The sequence below is a fragment of the Oncorhynchus kisutch genome, linkage group LG26 (assembly GCF_002021735.2).
Source record: "Oncorhynchus kisutch isolate 150728-3 linkage group LG26, Okis_V2, whole genome shotgun sequence".
Lineage (NCBI taxonomy): Eukaryota > Metazoa > Chordata > Actinopteri > Salmoniformes > Salmonidae > Oncorhynchus > Oncorhynchus kisutch.
In genome coordinates, this window is record NC_034199.2 from 16,927,913 (window position 1) to 16,944,525 (window position 16,613).

The window sequence follows — 16,613 nt, forward strand, 5'->3', positions numbered from 1 at the left end:
CCAATGAATGAGGAATGTATAACACCCCAAAGAGCAGACTGTCGACCAATCGCGTTCACCTTGTCATGTTGCGTCACACGGTTGCTAAGCTTATCGTCACCTTCTCAAAGTCAATGTATATGCTGATAAAAGTTCCTATTTTCCTCTGAAAGTACGTAATGTCACGATTCCAAAGCTATACGATATGACAGAGAGCAAGTTAATTATCTCACATCTCAGAAAAGATTTGTAATGTTATACTTCCTCTTGATGAAATTCGTGCTAATTTTTGAGCTTTTGAGCTAGAGCCCAAAAGACTCCCATTCACTCCTTGAGGAGAGCATTCCTTGTCCCAGAATCGCCCAGAATGAACCGCACAGCCCAATGAAACAGAATGGGCAACGTTTCCCATCTCCTCAAAAGTATATCTCTGTTGCGAATGTCAGACTCAACTCTGTGAGGCACATAGATCTCAAACCAAATTTTATTTGTCACATACACTTGTTTAGCAGATGCTATTGCAGGAGTAGCGAGAGGTTTGTATTTCTAGTTCCAAGAGTGCAATAATATCTAACAAGTGATATCTAACAATTTCACAACAAAACACGCAATACACACAAATCTAAAGTAAAGGAATTAAATAAAAAATGTTAAAATATTCGAGCGAGCAATGTCAGAGCGGCATGGACTAAGATACAGTAGAATAGGATAGAATACAGTATATACATATGAGATGAGTAATGCAAAATATGCAAACATTATTAAAGTGACTAATGTTCCATTATTAAAGTGGCCAGTGATTTCAAGTCTATGTATGTAGGGCAGCAGCCTCTAAGGTGCTAGTGATGGCTATTTAACAGTCTGATGGCCTTGAGATAGAAGCTGTTTTTCAGTCTCTCGGTCCCAGCTTTGATGCACCTGTGCTGATCTCACGTTCTGGATGATAGCGAGTGAACAAGCAGTGGCTCCTGTGGTAGTTGTCCTTGAGGATCTTTTTGGCTTTCCTGTGACATCGGGTGTTGTATGTGTCCTGGAGGGCAGGTAGTTTACAGCCCGACAGGATGCTCTCAATTGTGCATCTGTAAAAATGTGTGAGGGTTTTAGGTGCCAAGCCAAATTTCTTCAGCCTCCTGAGGTTGAAGAGGCCCTGTTGTGCCTTCCTCACCACACTGTCTGGGTGGGTGGACAATTTCAGTTTGTCTGTGATGTGTACGCAGGGGGCTTGAAGCTTTCCACCTTCTCCACTGTGGTCCCATTGGTACTCCCTCTGCTGTTTCCTGAAGTCCAGGATCAGCTCCTTTGTTTTGTTGACATTGGGTGAGAGGTTATTTTCCTGGCACCACACTCCCAGGCCCCTCACCTCCTCCCTATAGGCTATCTCATCATTGTTGGTAATGAGGCCTACTACTGTTGTGTCATCTGCAAACTTGATGATTGAGTTAGCGGCGTGTGTGGCCACGCAGTCATGAGTGAACAGGGAGTACAGGAGGGGACTGAGCATGCATCCTTGTGGGGCCCAAGTGTTGAAGATTAGCGAAGTGGAGGTGTTGTTTCCTACCTTCACCACTTGGGGCGGCCATTCAGGAAGTCAAGGACCCAGTTGCACAGGGCAGGGTTCAGACCCAGGGCCTCGAGCTTAATGAGGAGCTTGGAGAGTACTATGGTGTTGAATGCTGAGCTATAGTCAATGAACAGCATTCTTACACAGGTATTCCTCTTGTCCAGATAGGGCATTGTGCAGTGCGATGGCAATTGCATCGTCTGTGGATCTATTGGGGTGGTAAGCAAACTGAAGTGGGTCTCTCAAAGCACTTCATGATGACAGAAGTGAGTGCTACTGGGCAATAGTAATTTAGTACAGTTACCTTTGCCATCTAAAGGTTGAACATGTTGAGATTGTAGACTCCTAAATTGATAGTGCAGTTCATTTAGGTAATTTTACAGCTACGTTTTCTAGCTAGCCAGCCAGCCCATAGAGAGAGCATTGCAGATGTTGTAGTCCACTTGAGCTGCAACAGATTTCCACAATGATTTTCCACCATGTTGCTACCAACTTTACTATAACGCCCAAATTATTTTTTTTCCACCAAAAATATTGTTCTCATATATTAGTGTAATTTAACAAAGTAAAATTAAAATAATGAGTGGTTTTTGGTGGATTTTTCCTTTAACATGTCCAGTGATTTTTTGTCAACATTTAAGAAGTTCGTATAGAAAGTAGATGCAACAATTGCTTGCCACGGTGTGTTCCATTTAACTGTCTTGTGTTGATAAGAACAGCTAGACGTAATGACGTAAAAACCTAAAATGTCATATAATGTTGAATATGGTTTGTTGAAAAATTGTTTCCATTATCCATTTATGAAAATTTGAGCATCAATAAAGTGGTGACAGCCTGTATGCCCTGCCCACATATCTGTTTAATGTCTCAGGTAGCCCACAAAAAAAACAGCGTAGATAGAATTCAATAATTGACAAATATTTACCATATTCTAATAATCCTCATGTGTCTACTTATCGTCACTGTCCGTGCCATAGTGTAACTTGCACTAAGGCCTAGTAGAGATCTGAAACAATTTGATGGTGAATCTTGCAAAGAACTTCAGGTATTCTTGAAAGTCAAGACAATCCTTGTCTTGCAAATCAACATCATTTTCCTAGTTGAATAAATGGGAAGCAGTAGGCATTTAGAATTAAATGTGGAGTGGAGCCAGACATACTGTGTATAATATGAGATGGTCTCTGCCCTAACAATTGGAGTCATTGTCTCAAAGGCGGGGAGGCAGGCGGTCTGATTATCTGTCTGTGTATTGACCGATAATTGAGAATCATGTGTTTATTTAGAATTTACGGTAACATACTGTACCAAACAGTTTAAACAGCAAACAAACATATTTATTGGGTGGTGGAAATTAAGTTGTACTTTGGGAGTCTTGCTAATGTTCATGTGCACTATAAACATCGCCTACTCAGAGGGTAAGAAATGGTAAATAAAATGCAACAATATTATCGAATCAAAATAAAACAGAAGTGTCTGTACTATACCTAGGAGGTATAAGAAAGCTCAGGAAATATTTTTGTTTTTTTGGACACATATTTAACCCCTTATTTTTGTTGGCACAAAACTACCTCCATATTTCCATTGGTTTGTATGGGTTACCTTCAGATGAGTCCTGTGACACTTGTGGGGGTCATAGAGCAGAACGGAGAACACCATCATGTTTGTGAGCGTCTCCTCTTTCCAGAGAGTATTGTCATACGCTACAGATGTTCGGACACTCGGACGCTATAGATGTGAGAAGACTGATTTTTGGGATGTGTCATGGTCTGACAAACATCACTGTAGTTCGGCCACCTTCCACAGCAGATGCAGAAGACCGACATAGTCAGATGGGGTGGATTGAGCCCACTGACGGATTTTGATGGGTATTTTTTTATTATGTTACTTCTGTTGACACACAGGTGCTTCAATAATCTCTTAAGGATTACACTTCCATGGGCTTTGTGTCCTTCTATCAATCCTTATTTATTACCCTGCTACCCTTACAAACCCTGAATAGTATTTCCCCAATTGCTTTAGCAGTTATCTTTCCTCAAGGTAAAACATACAGTTATGAATATAACTACTGTTCCCAGAAGGAGGGAAACGAGGTACAACACAGCTATGGGGAGTTTGTGTGCTAGTGCCCTCTGAATCCCCGCCTTCCACAGGTGATAAACCAGAGGCACGGATTCATTCCTTCTTCTCAGTATCGCTCTTCACCGAGCCCTTCACCTGCCCCTGAACAGGTGTTGTACTTAGTTTCCCTCTTTCAGGGAGCTATAGTTATAGTCAACTGTAAGTTCCCTTTCAATCGCTCATCTCTGTACAACAAGGACATTGTCAATAAGGACATTGTGGGCTACACTTGGGGCAGTGACATCCAAGCGATAAAACCTCACGAAACTGGATGGTGATGCCCAATTCGCCGCAGCACAAAATATCCCCTACAGACAACCCTTTAAACAATGCCCAAGACGCTGGCAGAGTGAGAGAGTACACTGTAAGATAATTCCTGCCTTTTACTAGAACAATAGCCTCCACCATCATTTTAGATTTCAGTGATTTAGCAGACACACTTATTACATTTTAATACTTTTTTCATACTGGTCCCTTGTGGGAAATCGAACCCATAATCCTGGTGCCATGCTCTACCAACTGAGCTACACAGGACATAAAACAGAATCCAGTGTGAGAGACACTCCTTAGAAAGTGCTCTCCCACAAGCCAGATTAGCAAAATAAACAAAACGTTTTTCACACAAACTGAGACCCCTGGTGCATAATGCTCTTACCGGACACAGGACATGTAACTGTTACTCTTCAGAATGAAATGGGAAAAATCTCAAATCTAGAGGCCTGTAGGACATAGTCGTGACCTTAGGGGTGAAGGCCGCATTAGTACACAGCGTCACTTTAGATTTGCCAAGGGTGAACTGCATGCAGGAGCAGTGAACGGATAACTCGCTGAGATCTCCAATGCGTTTAGCTGAGGCCAAAGCCACAAGCAGGGCGGTCTTGTAGGAGAGGATCTTCAGATTCACAGACTCCATCGGTTCAAAGGGGGCGTCACACAGCATATCCAAAACAAAAGCCAAAGCCCAAAAGGGCGCAATGGGTTTAGAAACCGGCCTGAAATGGCGCACACCTTTTAAAAACCGAACTGCCAGGGGATGGAGCCCCTAGAGTGGCACCATACAATTCCCACATAACACGCTGAAATAGCTTCAGGGTGGAGAATGAATGGCCCTGCTCGAAAAGCCCCTGTAGGAACATTAAAATGTCCACCAAAGAAATCTGAAAAGGAACAATGTCTTTATTTTTTGCAACAAAGCTCAAACAAAGCTCAAACACCCGCCACTTAAATCCATACTGTACCTTCCACAAAACTTTTTGTGGAAGGTACAGTACTACGCAGCACACAAACCCTCTCGCTCAATCATCTTCCTCGATTTCCTTGTAGGCCTATTTGGCAGGGAAAATGTTAAGCCAGCACTATAGCCAATTGCCTCTTTCTGTTTAATAGTCTTTTATTAAAGAATGTGAAACAAACGGTTCTAACTAGCACCAAAAAGGTATCCCGTATAGCGACAAACCTGAAGAACCCTATATGGTTCTACTGTACAGGGCACCTTTATTTATAAGAGTGTAGGCTTTAGTATACCGAATTTTATGAAAATAAAACATTTCAATCCCAAAAAATATTATCTGGTACAAGGCCGACATTTGGATGTTTCAGTTAAAATATAATTTTTGTCACATGACTAAAGAAATGGAAACATTGTGATTTTAGAGACAAATTAATAATAGCCTATGATTAAATGTTTAGGCTATACTGGGGTCTCAACACCATCATCATTATCATAATTCACATCATTCCAATTCATTCAAATCACAATAATCAACTTTGGTATTGACATCAGTGAGAAGGCTTTCCAAGTGAGGAGAGACACATGGGTAGGCCGAACAATAGAAAACATCTGAAAATGAAAATTATTCTGAAATTCGGATCACAAAAATCCAATGTTTATTTAAATTCTGCCTTTTCCTCTACATTTTAACAATCTAGTCAGTCAATTTAATATCAAACAACATCACAAAATCTATTTGGCCTATATCGTTGCATTTAGTTTCATTAGGATACAGAAAATGTAGGCTATTTCAATAGAACAGAATACCATATTTTTATAGGCAAAGGCATCTTTTAAGACTATTTTGAAACTCACCTCATGTCTCAGCCTGGTCTCATAGACTGAACGCAACACAGTAAATATAAATCCAGGACACTCATATTAGTGTGAGATGTTACGTTTGGCATGGTTACATAAGACAGAAGGTTACTTAAGGTAAAAAACAAAAGGAGGGTGATTGATTGGTGTGGAAGGGTGGGCGCATAACACAAACATTTAGTAACCCAAAGGTTGCGTGTTCAAGTCTCATCACAGCCAGCTTTAGCTAATTAGCAACTTTTCAACTACTTTGCAACTACTTAGCATATTACTGTACCTGACCTTAACTCTTTTAGCTAACCCTTTCCCTAACCATTAACCCTTTAACCTAACTCCTAACCGTAACCCGAACCCCTGACCCTAACCCCTAGCCTAGCTAACATTAGCCACCTAGCTAACTTTAGCCACAACAAATTGAAATTCATAACATATCATACGAATTGGATGATGGACATCCACAAATGAATACATACCATACAAAACGTAAAATATCATACTAAATGAAGTGTCTCAAATTTACAGTACATACAGAATAATACGAAATGATGATTGTTGAAACAGGGTTGAAGTTCAATGTCTAATTTCACAGTTACAAGCTTATTATATTGATAGGCAAAAGATACTGCTATTAATACAAGGAAGTGTATTATGTCACACGATTTTGGACAAGTAAAATGTTATTAGAATGTATTAAAATGTTACATTCCCATGACGCCCAAAAGACGGTTCTAGTTTTAGGAGGTTTTGCTTAAATATAAAATGATAATCGGAAAACAACAAAGTATGCTGCTAACGAACAATAACTAGGCCCAATTGTTTAACTTTTAAACTATCCTCTTTGAACTGCTGGAACTGAATAAATGGGTTGGATGGATGTCTTCGATAGTCCAGCAATTGAATTGAGAGTTGTTCATATGCTAACAATCCAAATATTCTGCTTAAAAAGATATTGAACTGCTACCCTCAGTTTTCATCATTCTTAGAGGAGGTCAGAACAAGCAATGGAACCTGTATTTATCCTCTCTGTGGGTGTAAAAAATATCCTGCCGCAAATAACGACAGACCTCAAACGAGTCCTTCTGGAAGTTCACCGAATATGACATTTTTGAATGCAGAGGCCGCATAATCCTCACTGATGGGGTTATCTCCAAGTTATTTAGAGAATACAACCATATCCAGGATCCGAAAGATGATGAATGGCCTGAAGGGGAGAAGTCTGATGACCCAGGAAGAACGACCAAGTTGTGGACAGTGGTACACATTGTTTGCCTGCATGTAATTGGGGAGAAATGCCCTCTCTGAAGAACATGAAGAAGTTGGTGCAGAGGCACCGACAGAAGAAAAACACGGCACCCCCTGCACCTACATCCCTCTCCGAACTCATCATCCCTGACAGCTACAGTGCCTTGCGAAAGTATTCGGCCCCCTTGAACTTTGCGACCTTTTGCCACATTTCAGGCTTCAAACATAAAGATATAAAACTGTATTTTTTTGTGAAGAATCAACAACAAGTGGTACACAATCATGAAGTGGAACGACATTTATTGGATATTTCAAACTTTTTTAACAAATCAAAAACAGAAAGATTGGGCGTGCAAAATTATTCAGCCCCTTTACTTTCAGTGCAGCAAACTCTCTCCAGAAGGTCAGTGAGGATCTCTGAATGATCCAATGTTGACCTAAATGACTAATGATGATAAATACAATCCACCTGTGTGTAATCAAGTCTCCGTATAAATGCACCTGCACTGTGATAGTCTCAGAGGTCCGCCTGCGTGTTTGAGCCGGCGGTTCCACAGCCGGGGATGCCTTTTTCACGTGAAACAGGTCATTAGTAACCCGTTACAGAAAGCTAGGCGTATGTCGCATGTCATTACTTCACAGGCGAGGCATTGGTTGAAGCCGAGTTATTTTGAAAGCGTTTCAGACAAGTCTGCTGTGAATCATCATAATCCATATACTATACCGGTAAGAGTCTACAGTTAAAATGCCAATATAGCTACATGTACATACGTTGGCTTATCTGAATCTAAAAGGTATTGTTAGCTGTTGTTAGTTATTGTTCATTGTTAGCTATATAGGTAGGTAGCCAGACAGTTGCGTTCAGGTACCGTTAACGCTTGCTTCGTCCTGCAACGAGCCACTGTTTAAAGATGGCTCGTTGCGAGACAAAGTAATGTTAAGACAGCTAGCTGAGCTGTCCATTTGCATTCTGCTGTTAATGTGATTGCTGATGTGCTAAGGCTTGCATGATCTTTTTCATGCTTGCCAGTTTGTCATATTTAACTAGCTAGCTGTCGAAGATAGTCGCTAGGGTGCGAATGCTAATCGATTAGCAAGCTAATCAAACCTCATGTTATGTTACAGTGACACATGCTAAATTGGCTAGCTAGCCACAATTAAAATAAAGCTAAATAGCTATCTATTGGATTATAGATTTTGAGGTCGGTTTTGTTGCTTGTTCAACTAGCTGGCTAGCTAGATAAATTATATTTACATTTAGCCAGCCGGTAACTATGAAGCTAAATGTTTGCTAAATCTAGCTTTTTTGTGTCTGCATTGTCATTGTTGGTCTGGAAGCAGGTTAAGTGTGTATAGGTCATTTCAGTACAGCTGTAGCAGTAAACGGGTAAATAAGCAATAGGACATGAATTAATTCATGTTTTAACCTATTTTTCTGGAATTTGTCTTTCAGCATAAACCTGCTCTCCGCCACCAGTACAAGGAGATGAAAAGGAGAGCCGCACACGGAGCTCAGATGCAATCATTATTAGAACCAACGTTTTGACAACCAAGCTGTCTTCGTCAGGGTATAATGACAAACTGCGGGTCACTAGTTTATATAGTTTGAAAGGAGACACACAGGTGTCTGTAATCATGGCCGGCTGCGGCTTGATTTCATTGGTCGATTTACAGATATAAATAGAACATATAAAAAAGAGGAATGGATTACATATGATCGTAGATACAATTTGGCCACATACTGCAGGCCTACAAACATAATTTACAATGGATAGCAAAACCACAATAATCACAACAACAACAAAAACTATTTGTATTGCTGGTATGCAAGGTTTTAATGTCTTATCTATTTCTGCTTTTTGTCTGCTTTCCTCCTTTACAGCCTGGTGTTGTTGTAGCCAAGGAGCTTTCACTCAGATGGATCCAGGTTTCAGCTGCTGTGCAATGTTGAAGTCCTTCCTCCCAGATATGTAAAAGCATCCCCCGGACGAGACACAACCCGGCAAACCTAGATTTTTGAGAAGATCAGAACATTTGCAATGAAAAGGCCATTTACATGTCCTGCTCTAAAGGCTGGGTTCCTTTCTTCATATCATAACATGACCTGAACCACAGTTACTCAGAGGATCTTATGATTTACTTAGATATTGTTTTTTACCTTGATTATACAACAATAGGGAATTTCATACAGTAAATGGTTTGGCTAATGGGGGTAACTTGGTGAGATAATGTTCAGAGAATCCATTTAGGCAATTTGGTGAAAGTATTCCTTCTCTAAATATACTGTATGTTCTCCAAGGATTAATGTAGGTCAGGTGTGAAAATGACAGCAAAATGTTTGAATGCCTTTTTTCTCCTAAATTGGATATTAGATTTTTCTACTTTTAAAACATCATTACTTCCACGTTTCCTCCAACTAAAGTGTATGATATGCCCTTTTGAAGCTCTGTCCAAAACACAATTTGAAATGTTTTAACATTTAGTAATCAACAAATACAAAAATGATGGGGCAAAAATAACCAAAAAATAAGAGAAAGCTACATGACAATGCAGTGCCATAAAAACAAGTTCACAAACTTTCCGCCGTGTTGAGATGGATCTGCACCCGTGTTGAGACTGCCGGGGAGATGTAGGCTTTCTCCTATAGAGCTCCATTTTTATGGAACGGTCTGCCTACCCATGTCAGAGACGCAAACTCGGTCTCAACCTTTAAGTCTTTACTGAAGACTCATCTCTTCAGTGGGTCATATGATTGAGTGTAGTCTGGCCCAGGAGTGGGAAGGTGAACGGAAAGGCTCTGGAGCAACGAACCGCCCTTGCTGTCTCTGCCTGGCCGGTTCCCCTCTTTCCACTGGGATTCTCTGCCTCTAACCCTATTACAAGGGCTGAGTCACTGGCTTGCTGGGGCTCTCTCATGCTGTCCCTGGAGGGGGTGTGTCACCTGAGTGGGTTGATTCACTGTTGTGGTCATCCTGTCTGGGTTGGCGCCCCCCCCCCCCCCCCCCCTTGGGTTGTGCCGTGGCGGAGATCTTTGTGGGCTATACTCAGCCTTGTCTCAGGATGGTAAGTTGGTGGTTGAAGATATCCCTCTAGTGGTGTGGGGGCTGTGCTTTGGCAAAGTGGGTGGGGTTATATCCTTCCTGTTTGGCCCTGTCCGGGGGTGTCCTCGGATGGGGCCACAGTGTCTCCTGACCCCTCCTGTCTCAGCCTCCAGTATTTATGCTGCAGTAGTTTATGTGTCGGGGGGCTGGGGTCAGTTTGTTATATCTGGAGTACTTCTGTCCTATTCGGTGTCCTGTGTGAATCTAAGTGTGCGTTCTCTAATTCTCTCCTTCTCTCTTTCTTTCTCTCTCTCGGAGGACCTGAGCCCTAGGACCATGCCCCAGGACTACCTGACATGATGACTCCTTGCTGTCCCCAGTCCACCTGGCCATGCTGCTGTTCCAGTTTCAACTGACCTGAGCCCTAGGACCATGCCCCAGGACTACCTGACATGATGACTCCTTGCTGTCCCCAGTCTACCTGGCCATGCTGCTGCTCCAGTTTCAACTTCCACCTGACTGTGCTGCTGGTCTAGTTTCAACTGTTCTGCCTTATTATTATTCGACCATGCTGGTCATTTATGAACATTGAACATCTTGACCATGTTCTGTTATAATCTCCACCCGGCACAGCCAGAAGAGGACTGGCCACCCCACATAGCCTGGTTCCTCTCTAGGTTTCTTCCTAGGTATTGGCCTTTCTAGGGAGTTTTTCCTAGCCACCGTGCTTCTCCACCTGCATTGCTTGCTGTTTGGGGTTTTAGGCTGGGTTTCTGTACAGCACTTTGAGATATCAGCTGATGTACGAAGGGCTATATAAATAAATTTGATTTGATGTGTCACCCAGAGTGAGGGAAAGTGCTCACTGCTCCATAGCAGTAGGGAGCGAGCCAAGGAAAAGATGGGGCGAGACCACACCATCCCTGTCTGTTGATGTATGCCACGTTTTGGGATATAACTTGACCCATGGGGGTCCCCAGTGACAACAGCTGCGAGCCCTTCCGCTGTGCTAGAGATCGTAGACAGGACTGGGACACCCGTAGTGACCGGTTTAGGTGGTGCGATGTGTCCCAAGCGAGTGTCTATTCACCACCGCCTTTGAAGGTCGCATCAGCAACATCCCGAAAGGAACCATGGCTATCATCGAAGCCATCATCCCCAATATGCGCAGGCAGCCGAAATTGAGCCAAGCAAAGCCGGAAACTGGTCTCCCTCTGCAAGCGAGCCGTACACTCTAGAAGCTCAAAATGCAAAAATTTAATTACCAACGTTTCGACAGGCAATCTGTCTTCATCAGGGTATGTGGCTGTCGAAATGTTGGTAATTCAATTTTTGCATCTGAGCTCCTACAGTGTGTGGCTCTCTTTTATTTTTAAGTGAAGATGTTTGCCTGAAGCCCGGTCCACTCTGGGTTCGTGGGCTTCGGCTACCAGTGACGTACCCGATATACCGTGCCACTTTGGGATACTGTTGTCACAGCGAACATCTGAAGAGGGGACCAGTGGGAATACCCTTGCAACATCAGCTTGGCTGAATGTGGCTGGGCTCAGGTTGTCTTAAGCTCACTTCACAAAACGAGTTACTAATTAACACACAATGTTCAGAAGAATGAGCACGCCCTCCTTAAGTGGGACAGTTAAGTTGGAGTAAAGACATTCCAATGTTTGTTTTTTAAAGAAAGGCATGAATTGTTCTGCTCAGCTCGAGGTGAAAAGCAGAAGAATTTAAGGAACGAATCCGGGACTTGGGTTTATCACCCAAGGGGTGGGGTGGGGCTTGCAATGAGGCACGGTGTTCATTGGCCTTGTCAGACGTGATTCAAATGTTCTTCAGTAGAGGGCGCTGGTGCGCGAACTCTCCCTAGCTGTGTTGTACCGAGTTGACCGACTGAAAGTTGAACTATCATTGAGGACTATGACCCTCCGATGAGCTCCACAACTAGTCATTCATATACCCTGGTTGTTTGATTTGGAATCCCCACAGCTGTTAAGGTTTTTCCTCCAGAGAAAAAAAAAGATTTACCAGAGGCTCCCATAGTGCCAGGGAGCTGGGGACTCGAGCACACCGTGTAGTCTGTGCCTGGCAGAGGGTTCATAATGCAGCCTGAGTTGTTGTCTCACCGGAGCCCGCTGCTTCACGCCTGTAAGGCTTCTGGGGCTGCTAAATGTGGGAGTTATTTCCTTCAATGATTTATTAGGTTATCTCTACACCGTTGCCCTGGGATTTCAAGTGGGCTGCAGAGTGAAAAAATGAGAGGAGGCCTAAGCTTTATCATCCCAACACTCCTGTTCTGACTCGCTCACTTTGCAAGAATGCATATTCACATCACTACCCTAAAACACACATCAAAGCATTACATTATTTTCTGAGGTGTAGGTTATTCATTTAACAAATGATTGCCTTTTGTATTTCCATAACGCTGTTAGACTGTAGCAAACAAATTACACATACCGAAGGTGTTGCTTGGTCGGTTTCAAAGTGCAATTCCCTCATTGGTCACATGTCTGTGCTGTTGTTTGGTCTAGACGGGCACTGGATGCCATCAGAACATTTACAATGTCTGAGTGTCAACTTGTTCCAACATTTCTGTTGATTTGTGTGAGGGGTTTTATTGAAAATGCTTTGCTCACGGGTCAAAATCTTTAATATTTTGCATGATAGTAACATTACTCCCTGTATTCTGTAAGGATTCCTTCTATAGTCACCCTATGTTTTTCAATGGACAATAAACAGCGTAGCCTACCTTGACTGAACTTGACAGACAAAAAGAGCATTTCAGATGCTTCCCCTATTTAGCCTTAATCCATGTGGAAGAAACTAGGTCCATTTTCCACATGAGGTCAGTTTATGCCTACCCCTTTGGCTGATCAGTGAATTGGATTCCTCGGAACACATGCTTTTTTTGGGTTTACTTGAATTTATTGAAGAGCTCTGTTATTACTCCATTTTCTATGTAGCCTATTGCTTCTGAACATCTTGCATCAGTACACAGTCATCTGTGTCCTGGCATAGGCTGCAAATGTAGTCATGGGAGACTATTTTACCACAATGATAAAGAAGTGCTTTGGAATTTGATTGCATCATTGTGTCTCTTGATAACATTTGTGTCTCTCCTCATGAATGATTTCATTGCCTGGGTGTGGGCCATTTTTTATTTACAGATGCCAAACTGCAAAAACGTGTCACTGCTTGACACCACAGGAAGTGATGGATTTTTCATGCCACTGCACCCATGTACTTAAACTGAGTCATCAGCCAATTATATGATAGTACTGAATCATCTCTCTAAGTAGAGGACTTTGAAACTCTGACCTGCAATTACTTTAACAGGTTAATATTTACTTTTGACCTGCAATTACTTGAATAGGTTAATATAATTCTCTCATGAAATATACTATATTTTACGGTCATTCAGATGGTTTCAGCCATATTGTGTATGGGAAATCAATAACCGCAGTATCATTGGATAAGATGATAAGAACGTCCAAAGTAAATCAATATGCTGCACACTACTTTGGATTACTGGAGCTTTTTGACTACACAGTGTCCAGGTGCCTGACTCACTGCTGAAAAATGTTACTATTGAAATACAACTGCTATCAACATTATCACCTTTATTGTAATTATACAGTAGCCAAAAGGCTTAGTATCTGTTACATGTTTTTCAAGTAGGAGATCTTTGCTAAACCTCTGAGAGACATTTGAATGTCTTTACAGGGCTGTGAATGTGAGGAAGCTATCAGGTCTGAGTGCTCTGATTATCAGTCTTCACACTTGATAGCCCATCTCCTCTACAATGAAAGGGGAAATGGCAGTAATGGTGAGAGAAATGCAATTTAGATGTGAGACAAGCTCTTGATAAACCACTTTCACTTGATAAACCACTTACAAAAGCCATGCCGTTTCACATGTCCACTTAGACTGAACATTGAAACATAACTGGCCCCCCATCTATTGATTTCCTCGTTCTTCTCAATATCATCCGGCTGTTGATAGGATTTACACCAGAAGACAGTCAGAGAAGGCTGGAAGAGAAGTCCTCCTCTCCAGGATAGAGGGGGCATATGGTAGATCGCAGGTTTTCTTTCTATTTGTCCCATTAGTTAGAGCCTACCTTGGAGGGAGAACATGGAGATAGAACACAGTGGTGTACCTGCAGTAGAGCAAGTCTGTGATGCCAGTTTTGCCATGGACGAGCAACAATTAGATCAACAGAAGTGAGTTAAAAAAAATCTATATATATTTTTACTTTATATTATATTACTCTACTCCAGCGTGCTGATATGACTGAAGATACTGTAGCGTACAATGATTTGGACACTGCAATCATTTGTATGTAGTGCTACACATGAAATATGCATGTGTTATTGCTCTGTCTGCAGGTTATTTTTTTAAGCACATTTCTAGTGTATTTTCACACACTTAAGTTATCACAGTTAACAGATGGATGTATATTAGTTAAGTGTCTCCACAGTTGTAGCAATATTCAAGTAGGATAATGCAATTTTTGTTTGCGTGTAAGCCAAGAGCACATGACTGTTTAGGTCTGCCTTAGAATATATTTGTTAGGTAGACAAAACAAGGACATTTGGAAAAAAGAAAAGGAGAGCCGCACACTCAGAGCTCAGATGCAATCATTTTTAGAACCAACGTTTTGACAGCCAAGCTGTCTTCATCAGGGTATAATGACAAACTGCCGGTCACTAGTTTATATAGTTTGAAAGGAGACACACAGGTGTCTGTAATCATGGCCGGCTGCGGCTTGATTTCATTGGTCGATTTACAGATATATATAGAACATGTAAAAAAGAGGAATGGATTACATATGATCGTAGATACAATTTGGCCACATACTGCAGGCCTACAAACATAATTTACAATGGGTAGCAAAAACCACAATAATCACAAAAACCAAATGATTTTTTTAGCTTTGACAATTGAGCCAGTCATGCTTTAAAAAGGTTCCAGCTGCAGGTCTGTGCTAATTTCTAAGTGACACCCTGGGCTTTGTGACCTTACTGGCTTTCCATGGACACATTGATTTTCCTCCCACATTACAGATAATTGCTGGGTGCTGTGAATCCTATCCTCCCAGAGCTGTAACAGGGAGGTGCTGTAGTGTGTAGAGAGCTGCTATCTGATATTGGGAAGATGATAGACCTTAATCTCATTGACTGTTGGGTTTCACTGTAAAAACTCCATTCTCTGCTAGGAGTAGAGAAACAGTTGATGTGGTTATTATAGAGTTTGTTATGAAGTTAAATTGTATTTAATTAATTATGAACCTTGTTTTCAAAGAGGTTACTGTATCATGAAAATGAGATACCAAAAAATGGGCTACATAAAAGTTTTAAGTTTAGATTCAGAACCGAGAGGGAGTATTTTACACACTCATAACGATGTAACCTTTCTCTGACTTTCCATATAGCTAATATCACTCATGAGAATAATGTCCAATTTTATGAAGAGTTCATTCTAATTGGTCAACATATAATGATACACTTTTCAAATGGTGAAACAAATCACACTATTGCTCCAATAAATTGAGTCCATAGGTTTTGTGAACACATTAGTCACCTTTAGGACAGTGTTTGGTGTCTCCCGGAGCTGCAGTTAATATATTAATAATTCTGTTGTTTTGCATGGTGTTACTGTCATCGTTTTATTCAAATCGCTGCATCCACTGTTTCTTCTGCTCCATAAAATCAGACAAAGACACTTTCCCCCGTTCTTAATATGTCACACACACAACTACTTTGATAAAACGAACTGACTGCGAGTGAATCACTTATTTGATGATTTGTAGACATGTTCAAGTCCGTCATGTACAGAGTAGTCATTTTAAGTGTAGTTGGTGACTATTGTACGGTTATTTTGCGGCTACTAGTGTACCATCCTTGTTATTTGTTTTATCATGTTATATATGCCTAAGAGTGTGGTTGATAAATCTGAAGTTTAGAATCTAGTGTGACAACCATGCCGGTTGGTATAGTATTTTGTAAGGAGGAAGGCAGCTCACATCTAGAATTAGATGATTTAGGCTACTTCCCACACACACTGGCATTTTATCAAACCTAAAACATGTATCGTCATTACTGTGGTGATGACCATTGTGCATATTTACCCGAATCTTAATATTTAGGCTCGTGATGAATTAGATCAACAACAAACAAAAAAGATCGGCGGCGATGCCTCACTTGGAGTGGCCCCCATCCTTGGGCTAAATGGTGCGGTCTGGTCTGGTTTGTGTGTCATGGAAAAACAGGCCACTGTTGCATTGCACTGCGGCCCAGGGGCCAGTGGCAGTCCACATGACTGGATTGGTTCATGTCAAGTATTTATGTCACAGGGGGAAATACTTTTTCGACCTCGGCCTAGTCTATATGGTTATCCTCAACTTTATGGTAAGGAGAAAAGGGTGTGTTGGAGTGCTACACAAGGTGTATCGGACGTGTAGAATTTCCAAAAGATAATTGTATTGGGGATTACTAGCCTGTACTTAATCATTCATACAGTAACTGTTCAGTTCTCATGGACCACTGTCCAAAACCTACAAGACATCATATCTGTTATGTCATTTAAT

At 41.5% G+C, this 16,613-nt stretch overlaps 1 long non-coding RNA gene across 1 annotated transcript; it reads left to right on the top strand.

The window, feature by feature from the left end:
• Window positions 1–7,522: 7,522 nt before the first annotated feature.
• On the top strand, window positions 7,523–9,682 carry LOC109871242 (uncharacterized). The gene is made up of 3 exons (XR_002252275.2): window positions 7,523–7,715; window positions 8,443–8,557; window positions 8,872–9,682. It is a non-coding gene; the product is annotated as an uncharacterized LOC109871242 (long non-coding RNA).
• The last annotated feature ends 6,931 nt before the right edge of the window (window positions 9,683–16,613 follow it).